This window comes from Macrotis lagotis, chromosome 1 (assembly GCF_037893015.1).
Source record: "Macrotis lagotis isolate mMagLag1 chromosome 1, bilby.v1.9.chrom.fasta, whole genome shotgun sequence".
Lineage (NCBI taxonomy): Eukaryota > Metazoa > Chordata > Mammalia > Peramelemorphia > Peramelidae > Macrotis > Macrotis lagotis.
The window spans coordinates 191,823,206-191,836,631 of NC_133658.1; the positions used below are offsets into that span (position 1 = coordinate 191,823,206).

Here is a 13,426-nt window from a genome sequence, read left to right on the forward strand (position 1 = left end):
TAGTTTTTTTTTTTATTGGACCTCTTTTAAAACACCATCTCTGTTACAATACCTCAATTTTTTTTCCTTGATTTTTGTTTCTCTTGCTGTGTATCTCCATGATCAGCCTCTGCAGAATGCCAGCCATCTGTACCAAAAAATCATTCTTTGGACCCTGCTTCAATGAAGTCCTCGCCAAATGTTAGCTGAAAGGCCCAAAAGAAACTGGGTCCCAAATAATTTTGAGGGGGGGGAATGATGCAACGAATAGATCTAGAGAATTATGAATGTAGAAATTTGGTGGAGATATAAATTGATTCCCATGGAAAAGATATAAAGAATAGTGATTGTAACAGAAACAAAATTTGTAATCCTAAAGGCTGCTATTCTTGTCCAGTTGGGCGGGGATCCCCATTCTTAATGTAAATTAACTACCATTGATTCATTGCTTACTGTAAAATTTGTATCATGATCTCCTTAGGCTTCACCCTCTATCTAATCTGGGTCCAGGAAAGAGGAAGGGAATCCACATTTTGCCCTCAGAATGAAGACAAGTCTATAAAAATCTAGGTGGGATCTTTCCTCAGGGCCAGCTTCTCTAAACAACTTTTCTCTGACTCCCTGGCCCAGTCAAACATAGCTTGTCAGCTTTTTTTGTCCCTGTCTTTCATTACTGACCATTTTCTTATGTGTTATATCTTCTTTAATAATTTTTTTAAAAAGAGGTAAAATTATGACATAAGATTGTAACTTCTCAAAAAATAAAATAGACCCAATGGAAAAGGAATCCAACTCAGCAAAAAAGGAAAATTAACCATCTGGGAAAGGAACTATGACAAAACTGAAGAAAATAAAACCCTAAAAATTGGAATTGGATAAATAGAAGGCAATGAATCAATGAAACTCCAAGATTCCATCAAAAAATAAATAAAAAGACTTTAAAAATTAAGGAAAACATAAAGTACCTTTTTAGGAAAATCAAACGACCTGGAAAATAGATCCAGGTGAGAAAACTTGTGAATTATTGGTCTACCAAAGCCTAGATCAAAAGGGAGCCTAGAAAATATAATTCAGAAAATTATATGGGAAAACTTTCCAAATCTACTAAGTCAAGAAGACAAAACAGTCTTTGAATGATTTTACTCCAGAGAAGCATGGAATCAATTAGATACTGATTTTCAGTGAAGAAAGCAGAACCAAGAGAACATTGTAAACATTAATACTAACATTGTGAGTTGATCAACCTTGATAGATCCTCTTCTCTCAAGTTTAGATGGCTAGAACAACCCTAATAAGCCTTCTATAGACAATGCTATCCACATTCAGTGGAAGAAAAACAGAACAAAACATAAACCCCTTTATCTGAAGGAACATTGCATTCACTTTTTTTATAAGTTTCTCTTATGTTTTTCTTTTTATTTAATGATTTTTTTCCTTTTCCTCCCCCCCTTTATTTTAGGTTTTTGCAAGGCAAATGGGGTTGACTGGCTTGACCAAGGCCACATAGCTAGGTAATTATTAAGTGTCTGAGACCGGATTTGAACTCAGGTACTACTGACTCCAGGGCTGGTGCTCTATCCACTACGCCACCTAGCTGCCCCCTCCTTTTCCCTTAATCCTAATTCCTCATACCAAAAATGCTTAGGTTATAAACATGTTAATCATCTATATGTATGTACTATATTCACTCTCTTTACCTCTGAGGGGAGAAGTTTGAGAAGATATAGTGGAAAAAATTCTGTACTTTAAAAATATACATATGCATGTAGATGAATGTTGAAAAACTTTCATGACAATGTAAGTGAAAAAAATAAAAATGTCATTAAAAAAACTTTAAAACTGACTATATAGCATGGCAGTCACTGGCATGGCACACTAAAAACAGGGACAGTGCAGAAGACTGTGAGGAGAGCCATATTGAAGCAGTTCAAAAGAAATGTGACATACTTTGATTTAGAGTAAGCAACCCAGGTGTTCCCATGGATTTTTTTTGTTCCCAAACTTGCGCATTCTGAGCTCTTATTGTTCTGATCAGTCACAGTCAGACACAGTGTAATTTGTTTCAAGCACAGTGATGTCATTTTGTTCTTCTTTGATATGGAAGTATTAGAACTACCTTTCCATTAGCCCTTCTGTCTCTTTTCCATTTAAGTTTTACTTAACTTTATCTTTGCTTTTATTTTCTCCCTCCCTTTTATCAGTCCCTCCTTTCCCTTTCTTTCCTCTGCCCCTGCCCTACTTGCCTATAGGGTTGAATACATTTTAAAACCCATTTGGGAATGTATGTTATTCTCTCTTTGGGTCAAATCTGTTGACAATGAGATTTACTCATTACTCACATTCTCTTCCTTCCCTTTTCTATAACATGTAATGTTGCCTCTTTTTTTGGTATAATTTATCCTCCAAGGCTTCACATTCTGCTATTACAATCCTTCTTTTCAAGTCTTAATATGTTTTAAACCTGTCTTGTACTCTCAAATTCCAGCAAGATATAGTCCTTTTGTTTATTCTGATAGAAGTACAATTCTCAAGATTAATTGATTGATTGATAAGTATTATTATCTCATAGTCATTTCATACCCATAGCATCTGCCCAAGTTCACTCCCCTCAATTGTCCCATTAGAAATAAAATTTTCAAGAGTCATAAACACCATCATATTGCAATCAATTTATTCCACAAAGTACCCTCCATAGAATTATACTCCTTATGAATTCTAAGGATCACATTAAGCAAAATCACTTTATGATCTATTTATGTCCAGTCCCTCTAAGTATACTCTCTCCCTCTGCCGCAGTAGAAATACAATCCTAGTGAGCTAAAGGATCATGTAAAGTAAAATCACTTCAAGATCCATAAATATATTTACACCAAGTACTTTCATTCTAAGTATATTCAACCCTCATGAGTACAGTATTAGTTTAAGCATTGTTACTTTCATGAGCAATCTATTCCCATGCCTTTTTGCTAAGAATGTTTCTTTCAACTGACCTAATAGAAATGCATATCTCTTGAGACATATATTTGAAGACAGAATTTTCTCTTCATTTCAGGTCTTTTGAGCAGATAAGTTTGAAATTCCTCTATTTCACTGAAACTTCATCTTTCCCCCTGAAAAAATATTTTGAAATTTGCAGGGTAGTTGATTCTTTTTTTTATCTAAGTTCTGTTGACCCCAGAAATATCAGATTCCAAAACCTCTGATCTTTTAATATTAAGTTGAAAAGTTCTGTATAATTCAGATTGTGTTTTCTCAGGTATTAAAATTAATTATTTTGCTTGCTTACAGTACTGTCTCCTTTAGCTGAGGATTCTGAAATTTGGCTACTGAATTACTTGGAGTTTTTATTCTGGGATCTTCTACTGAAGGTGACCAGTGGATTCTTTCAAGAACCACTTTGTCGTTTTCTTCTTGGGAATTAGGTTAGTGTTCTATAATAATTTCCTGAAATATATTTTCCAAGCTCTATTTTTCATTGAGACTTTCAGGTGGACCAATTATTTATAAATTATATCTCCCAGATCTATTTTACAAGTTAGTCATTTTTTCCAAAGAAATACTTTATATTTTCTTCTATTTTTTCAAACATTTGTTGATGCAATCTTTGTGTCTCATAGTTTCCATTTGTCCTAATCCAATTTTTAGGCTTTTATTTTCTTCAGCTAGCTTTTGTTTTCCCTTTTATAGTTGGTTAATTTTGCTTTTTCTTTAATTACATTAATTTTGGGGAACTCTCTTGGGCAGTGCATGGAGCATTGTCCCTGGAGGACATGAGTTCAGATCTGGTCTCAGACACTTAATAATTGCCTAGCTGTGTTACTTTGGTCAGACACTTAAACACATTACCTTAAATAAATAAAGTTTTTAAAAGATTTATATTACTTTTGTAGTTGGCTGATTTTTACTTTTTGATGATGTTTTTATAATTATAAAGTTGATTTTTTCCAGTCAATTTTTCATAATTCTCCTTTACAATTCTATTTTTTCTCCATTTTCTTCTTCCTCTCTTCTTTGGTTATAAAAGTCCTTTCTAAGCTCTTCTAAGAGCCATTTTTGGATTTAGGTCATGTCACAAATGACTTCACATATATGTAGTTTTTCAACTGCTTTCCTCTTCTGAAATGACATTTTTTTTCATTCCTCACAGAATAGTAATTTTCTACAGTTAGCACTTTTGATGCTCTTCATTTTGATGTTTGAGCTCTCCTCCTGTGACACAGGAAGTACAATCACGAACTTTTTCTTCTGGGTCTGGGATCTTGTCCCTGCCTTATTTCTTACTTATGACATTGCCTACTCAACAATTTTTTTCTCCTCCTTTAGAGTAACCTTGGCTTTTCCCTTGCCAAGTTGTGGTTATGCAGCTATTTATTTCCTGGTTTTGAGCAGTCTCAGTTTTCTACATGCCAAGTGGTTGCTTATGCAGCAGTTTTATTTCCCCCTGCATTATGGTAACTCATCCTATCTCATCTGTTGTACCAGTCTTCCCTTGGCTTGAACTATTTCTCAAGAGCTGGGGTGGGGGCTCTCACTGCTGTCCTGCTGCAATACTGGCTTACTGACCCTTGATTTGAGGTGCTATGAGCCTGCAACTGGCTTTTCTGCTCTCTTGCCTGTGCTGGGCTACTCTCTTCATTTTATCCAGAAGAGACAGATGTTTACACCAAGATTTCTTGAGTTGAGTACTTGTTTTCCCCTTTTTCTTTTTTTTTCCCTAAATGGGATCTTTAACTTTTGTGTCTGTGCAGAGGTTTTATTCAAGATTGTTTGGAGAAAAATTCAGAGGGTTCCTAGACTTTATATTATTTGGCTCCACCAAGGTTGGTGGGGACTGAACTTGAATCAGATGGTATTTTTATTTTTAAATCTCTCTCTCTCTCTCTCTCTCTCTCTCTCTCTCTCTCTCTCTCTCTCTCTCTCTCTCTCTAATTCTTCTTTCAATATTTCAAGGAATGCATGATACTCTCTGATAACCTGGCGAGTAAAATTGCCTTCTTGTACTTCTTGTAACCCATTCTTGTTTTCTTGTAGAGTGTTGACAAACTTGCATTTTCCTTTTACAAGTATGTTATTTGAAAATTTCAGGACCCTCAATCAATAAGAAAAGTCAATAAGCATTTTTTTGTTGCCTATTCTTTTTATGCACTATACTGAGTGCTGAGGATACAAAGCAAAGAAAAGCAAAGCAAACAAACATAGAAACAAACAAAAGTCTCTTCTCTCAAGGATCTCATAATCCTGTACACTATCTGCAGGTTACATTACAATCTTTGTGCCCATCCACACTTTCATGTAGTGAGACCCAGGATCCTTGCTTTCTTTAGCCTTTTGGATAACTGCTGTGGCTAATTGTTTATTTACATGTCTGTAAACATGAACATAACTCAATTCATCCAACTTATTTTGACTTCTTTGGGCAATAGTTATGGAGAAGATATGTAGTGCTTAACTTAATCAACAGAGGGAATGAATTAAGAAACAGTATACATCACCACACATACACACACGAATCAAAAGAACAAACAGACAGAGAAAATCTCATCATCTTGTAGTTCTCTAGAATCTTATTCATCCCTGAAAACAAGTCTTTGGTTGCTACCTGAAATAATCAATAAAAAAATCAATAATTATTTATTAAATGGCAATTAAATCCAGACCACTGGACTAAGGACTAGAGAAACAAAGGGAAACAAAAGATAGTCTTTTTCCTCAAATAACATGCAATCTAATGAAATTTGATTAACTTTACAGATATAAGTACAGATGATGCAAAATCACAAGAAATTACCTAATTACCTCATGAGATAGATGCATGTAATTTTTTTCATTTTGATGCTGTTCTTCATATCTTTGTCCACCTTGACTCTGGTCTCAAGTATCTTTCCTGTCCTCCCCACAATAGTGGACTTTTTTACTTTTTAATTTTCTATTTACTAATTCAGTTTGCTTTCCTTAGCACCAAATTTTAAATTAATTTTTATTTGTTTATAGCATTCTTTTAAATTTTGCTATCCAAATTCTCTCTTTCTCCCCAATTATCCCAGTTATTGAAAGGCAAACAATAAAACAGAAAGGTAGACAATATTATATAATGATACATATGAAATCATGAAAAACTTTTCCATGTTAAAAATTATGCAGAAAATCAAGGAAAGTAAAGTTTAAAAATTGGACATCAATTTGTATTGAGCTTATAGGTTCTCTGGATTGCATTTTTTTGTCATGAGTCATTTTAATTATCTTGATTTGTAGTAATCAGAATAGGTAATTATTTCACAACTGATCATCAATATGATTTTGCTATTAGTGTGTGCAGTGATCTTCTGGTTCTGCTCCCTTCTCACTGCATCAAATTGTATTTTCTTAATTTTTTTGAATTATTTCTTATTGGATAATAGAATCCCATCATAATCATATATATTGCAAATTCAGATTTTCCTCAATTGATAAGCATTCCTTGAATTTCCAATTCTTTACTATCACAAAAAGACCACAACACCAAATTCAAAAGAAATACAATGGTATGTCTCAGTAAGATAGAAGTGGATCTTCCTAAAGTGAATGCTTTAAAGTTATTAAGAAATGGGATAGGAATAGGGTCAAACAACCTTTAAGGTTCTTACAAAGACTATCATACTAAATTACTGAAATGGGAACTCTTAGGAACATTGCCACATTGATGTAATATATACCTGAAACAACATAATTTCATCAGGGAAAAGCTCAAGTTGCAACTTGTTGCCCACAAAATAAGATTTTCTATTCATTGGTCTCTCACCTTTGTCTTTACACATGTTAGGTGTTCAATGTAGTTTATCAGTCTTACTTTCTGTCTTGATAGCTGAAAACTCACATACATTATAAAGTTAACTGCAAATTCTGTCTAGTTCTTAGTTTCAGATTTCTTGCTTCTTCCCTTTATAAATTTGAAAATAAAATCAAAGTTAGTCTTCCCTCCCTGCACTAAAAGAGACAAATACTCCACATTAAGCTCTGCAGATATTTTCATGAATTTTTAAGCAATCATTTTTACTGTGTATAAAATGTTAGTATTAAAATGTCATAAGAATCAAATTCATTCAACTGGCTTCTTCCAAATGCTTCCAATATGTGAGAGTAGTCCTATAATTAAGTTAGAATAAAAACTGTGACCCTTTTTACATTTCTTTATTTCAAAAAAATTGTTCCGAGTAATGGCTTGTGGTTACTTTGAATCATGGGCTACTTTTGAGATTCAGATCTTTGGCGTCAAAAACTATGTTGCCCTGGGTTTCAGAGAACCATTCATCTTCATTAGGAGTTGTTTAAATCTTCAGTTAAGACTCAGTTCATTCATGAGTCATCTAATTCTCCTAATCTTGAATAGCAATACATGCTAATCCTACAGAGTACTAAATCTGTATAAGACTTGTTATGATGTACTCTCTATTATCCCTGCTTGGAGTAATCCTTTAGTCTTTAGGCTGCTAAAATTGCACCCTCTGTGATGGCTTTGGATAAGGTCACAAGTCCAAATCTAAAACTATTCATTAAACAGCAATGATGGGGTCAGAGGAAAAAGAAAAAAAAACAAAAAGAAAAAAAAACAAATACCTGTGTAAGACAGGGAATGTGATATAGTGAGTCAATATTAGATTTTTATGCAAGGGACTTGGGTTCAAATCTCACTTCTGTCATTGCCTTTATGAGACTCAATTCAATCTCTTAGATTTTCAATTTCCACATGTGTTAATTGAAAGATTTGGTTTATATGTCTTCTAAAGTCTATTCCAATTCAGTCCAAGGTCCTATGGTCCTTAAGTCTCGTTTTAGTTGGAGACTCTCCTGGGTAAATTAAATGAAACTTACAGATGGCAGATTTCTATAAGAAATTCTATAAAGAATTATATATATATATATATATATATATATATATATATATGAAGGAATTTATATATATAATATAAAGAAATTTCTATAAAGTAATTCAAGTTCATTAAAGCCATTTTTAAGATCTCCTTAAGGGTATATACATATGTATATGTGCTTATATTTATTTAGATTTATTGATGCATGCTATGTATATAATGAATATTATAATATATACTCAGATATGCAAATGCTTGCATATATATTTGCCCATGTAAGTTATAATTATAAATATGTGTTTGTGTTTGTGTGTATGTGTGTGTATGTATATGCTCTCACACACAAACAGTATTCTTGTATTTGAAATTCCCACTCTAACACTTATTAATTCTGCAACCAGCAGGTTGCTTCACTTTTGGCACTATAGTCTTCTCATCTGCACATTTAAGACAATTACATTTATACAACTTGCACTGAAAAATTTTGAAGAATAAAGTGATTTGTAAAAATTAAATTTAAATAATCTTGTCAGATTATTGATCTTTTTTAAAGGATATTTTATCTGCTGAAAGAGAGGGAAAAAGGACAATTGAGTACAATATTGGACAAAAATTCAACTAGAGAATATGCTCAATCCAGGAGATAAAATTGCTTGGAGTATATGGCTGTTCTGTCAGGACTGGGGAGTCCTGGGAGTTCAAACAATGAAACTTGTGATAGCTACAACACATTATTGTCCACCAGATAATTGCATATGACTTTTTTCAGAGTTTGGAAGTAAATAACTGAGTAATTACAAATAATAGAGATTCTTATAGTCATGGCAAATTTGTATATTGTAAATTGTGTCATGCGTAGAAGAACTGTGTACATTTTCAAACTGAGAGTTGACTTTACTCATGAGGAAGCTTAATTTGAAGCATTAGATATCTGAAGAGGTCAGAAAAAGAAAATATAAAAAAATCCAAAGGTTACAAGAATAAAGTACAACAACTGAAAGAAGGAAGTAATGACAGAGCCTGCCCATTATTGCTTGAACTGTACAGAGGATCATAAGATCAGGTTAAATTACATTAGAAGGCTGAATGAAAACAGGTCATGCAAGTGCTTTTCTGATTGGGGAGAGAACTTCAGAAGTTGCAAACTGGTTGAAGAAAGTAGAATCCTGATGCTGAAGATTTAGATAAGTTCACATTGTCTTCATGGACATGCATAATATGAAAGAGGGAACTTATCTAGAATGTCTATTGCCTTATTTTTTTATTCTCTTTAGCTTAAGAGAGGAGAAAGACAAAGTTTGTAAGCTGTTTTCCTGGGGTCTATCCTGTGACATCCTTGCCAAAATAGCTTAATATTTTTTCAATGTCCTGATAAAGGTGGACATTCTAATGGTGCTAAAGAAGATTGACATTTCACAGGAGTAATAGAAATGCTTTTGCTTAGCAAATGGAGTGGGTTGGAGATATTTCTTTTAAGGGATCTGGATATCAAGACATACAGTACAGGTTTTATTTACCCCAGGTATATGAGAAAACAATATCTATGTTTTTTTTTTTACTTTACATGAAGATTTCTATAGTTGTGTGGCTATTTTGTTCAATACTTTTGGGTGGTAAATACATTTTTGGCAGATTTTATCCCAAATTTAGAAGTAAACTTTCCTTTTTTTTAAAATAATTTCTTTTTTTTATCCTTTTATTGAGTAAATGTTATGATTATCCTTTACATTACTTTCACATAGAGTAAATAGTTTATATATAAGATATTATGCTTTCCTTTTGACTAATTTTGAATGAATAAGAAGAACAAGAATGGTGACTCAGTTGGTTTATACTTAAAGTGATTTTCCCTTGCCTGGATCGTGTATATGGCTCTGATAATGATAAAAGTAATAATGGTCAGACTGATGATTGTGAATGCCAGGTGTCTTGAGTGAACATTTTGTGTCTAAAATAAATGGATTAATAGATTAGTTATATAGATTGTTTATGCTGTGACAATATGGTCAATGCTTAAATGTCTATGCTTAAATGAATTTGAAGAGACTTAACCAAATTAAACTCTAATGTGAATAGTTTGGTGAATGATACAAATTTATAAGAGAGCAGATTCTAAAAGAAGTAGGGTGAAAAAGATTAGGTACCTTGGAAAAGTAGGTGACTCACTTGGAAACTAAGTAAGATAAAAAAAGGTGAAATATGGATTTCGTTGCTTTGTATTTTTGAAACAAAACAAAGACAACCCAAATTAATTACTTGATTTATTCTTTCATGGTTCTTGCCTATCTTTTGTTCAATTTAAAAATGACCAACAGTCATTGAAGTCCTGTGATATCTTCTTCATGATGATATGGAAGTGATTTTGGATTCTTAATGGTAATTAGATTGGGTCAGTCTTATGAAATTGGAAAATTTTGACATATAGATTATTTGCTGCTTGAGGAGCAGATTAATTTAAAGTTTGACCGCAAAACTCATGAAAACAATTATAATATTTCTTGGCTGTCCTTATCATAATTGGGGAGTAATGACATAAATTAAATTATGAATCTTTGAAATCTTAAACTAGGAAGCATCTTCAGATTTCTAGGATTGAGATTTAATTTTATGTTACATAGATCAAACCCAAGTAGCTATTCTTTGAATGTGCAGTCTTCAAGGATAGGAAAGGACTGATAGCTCCTGGAACATTCCTGAGACCAAAGAAAGAATTGCAATAGAACAAAATATAATACGCTTTCTTAAATAGCTTACATGCTCTGCTAAGAAATAATGCATAAATATAAAATAAAATAAAATAATATAATTTTAATGAGCAGAAAATAATGATATGATATACTTGCTTCCTATAGTTTTTAGTACTTGGGTCAAACTTTAGGAAAATTTAGTAATTCTAAGAGATGGCAATGAGGACATCTTGCATTCCAATCTAGGGGTCCAGACAATGGAAAGACAAAAGATGGACAATAGAATGATTTTGTACAGAAGATAGTACATGATACTACAGTGAAGAAAAAGTGTAGTCATCTGTCTTGAAAAACTAATGTGTGTTTGTGGGAAATACTACATGCATTTAATTAAAAAATAAATGTAATGTAATATTAGTTGAGGAGAGAAACTAGCAGTTGGAGAAATAATGACTTGATAGGCTTGCTTCTCGTAGTTGTATTTTGAGTCAGACACTGAGAAAAGATAATAATTGTATCAAGTGGAGATGAGGAAGTTTTGTATTCCAGTCCAGGGATCTAGTCTATGCAAAGGCAAAAATATGGACAATAGAATATTTCATGCAGAGGATAGGAAATAGGCAAATTTTAATAGACTAAAATAGATTATATGAATGTAGTAATGTGCAAAAGTCTGGAATGTCGGTTGGATCAAGTTGGTTAAAGAATTTTAAAATCAATTAGAGAAGAGAACAATTAGGTGGTGCAGTGGTTTCAGCACCAGCCATGTGGTCCGGAGGACCTGAGTTCAATTACAACCTAATTGTTCTCTTCTCTCACATACTAATTTTCTAGGTGAGTAATTTTGTGCAGGTCACATAATTTTATTGTCTTTCCAAAAAAGAAAAAAATAAAATCTATCAGAAGTTGTTTGTATTTTGTTTTATTTATTTTTTTGAAGTTTGAGTGTTTATTTAACACAAATAAAAATGTGCAAAGCTTTTTACTCCTTTTCTTCACTCCTCAGTCTAGTATTTGGATTGGTGATCTTGATAGCTAGCTGAGCTGCTCTCTCCACAATGAATTCACGATTCTTAGAGGAAACATTGTGAGCAATCTCAGCACAGTAAGATTTGTTGCACATCAGGAGTATTTCAAGTTCTTTGACTTTGTGCACCAAAAACTTCCTGAATCCACTTGGTAACATATGTTTTGTCTTCTAATTGCTTCCATAACCAATACTGGGAATCAAGATCTGGCCCTTGAATCGTCTTTGCACTCTGTTATCAATGCCTCTTGATTTACGCCAGTTTCTCTTGATCTTCACATATCTGTCAGACTGGTGTCGGACGAACTTCTTGGTCCACTTCTTGATGATTTTGGGCTTCCCGAGGGGTCTGAGGGCAGGCATGACGCCAGCGAAGAGATGACGACCCCTCCACTGGCAGCGCCGAGGAAGAGAGAGAGAGAAGGAGGATTGTTTTAGTTTTTGCAAAGCAATGGGGTTAAGTGGCTTGCCCAAGGTTACACAGTTAGGTGATTATTAAGTGTCTGAGGTCGGATTTGAACTCAGGTACTCCTGACTCCAGGGCCGGTGCTCTATCCACTGAGCCACCTAGCCGCTCCCCCCCTTTTATTTAAAAAAAAAAATTATTATTTTAGTCATTATATAATTCATTGGTTCATTCATGGTTTCATTCATCTTTTTTTTATTTTAATGTATTTTGTTTTGGAGGCAACATGAATAACCTTGAAATTTCTGAGCAAGCAAATGATATATTGAAATGCATAGTGCTACATATGAATTTCTAGGGACAAAATAAAGTCATTAAATTTGTTGATAAAAAATAAGCCTCATAGATTTTTAACATCTACAAAATCTTTCTTTAGCCACTTGTATTGCATAATTTAGAACTGATTCATAATATTTTGAAACACAAACATAATTCTTCATCCTGAAACTGCAAATTGTATTGGCTATGCAATGAAAATTAGGCAAATATTTCATTTGTCCAAATTTAAGCCTTGAGTAACCCATAGGTTTTCAATTAATTCACTTTTCAAAGAAGGTGAATCCCTAAACCAAGGTATGCTTATCATTACCTCTTAAATATGTTTCTTAATAGTTCTCAATCTCTCTCTCTCTCTCTCTCTCTCTCTCTCTCTCTTTCTCTGTCTGTCTGTCTGTCTGTTCTATGTACTTGTGTGTGTGTGTGCATATTTATACGGTTTTTTTATTATTCTTGCTAATTCGCAATAATTCTCCTTTTTCAAAATATTTTTATCAGAATTCATTATTGCTTTAGCTCAAGAAGTTCAGAGTCACTGGGTGCATAAGGTTTCCCCAATTCTTTTTTCTTTTTAAGAAAAGAGATATTTTATAGTCTGATGACAACCTTAAAGATTCATTCTAGACTTCATCTGGCAATTATTTTGGTAAAACATTAACTATAAAGGTGGTTTTCATTTAAAAAATGCTCTTTTCCTATCTTAAATATTCTCTCTATATTTTCTTGACTATGGAAGTGATTTTTCTTTCTTTGTAACAAAGACTAGTCTCTTCTCTCTCTCTCTCTCTCTCTCTCTCTCTCTCTCTTTCTCTCTCTCTCTATCATCTGAATCTCTGCATCTCTGTCTCCAACTTTGTGTTTGTCTTTTTCTGTATTTGTGTGTGCATGCTGGTTATAGAAGAATCAATAATAAAAACATTAGCTACTGGTCATGCTAAAAGTTTTTGTTTTCTTTTAAAAGGAATTAGATTAATAATTAACATTTTTTTACTATTTTTGTCATTTTTAAGGCTTTTTTGCAAATACGTTTTAAATTCAATTTAACTTACCTTTGCATTTTGGTAAAACTTATCCCGTTTCTTTGTGCATTTGAATAATTCTTGAAATGTTTAGCATCTTATCAATTGTCTTTAAAATGTTTCTA

General features: G+C 33.0%; 1 pseudogene; it reads right to left on the bottom strand.

The window, feature by feature from the left end:
• Positions 1-11,495: 11,495 nt before the first annotated feature.
• Positions 11,496-11,903, bottom strand: LOC141514979 (large ribosomal subunit protein eL32 pseudogene; annotated as a pseudogene).
• Positions 11,904-13,426: the final 1,523 nt, after the last annotated feature.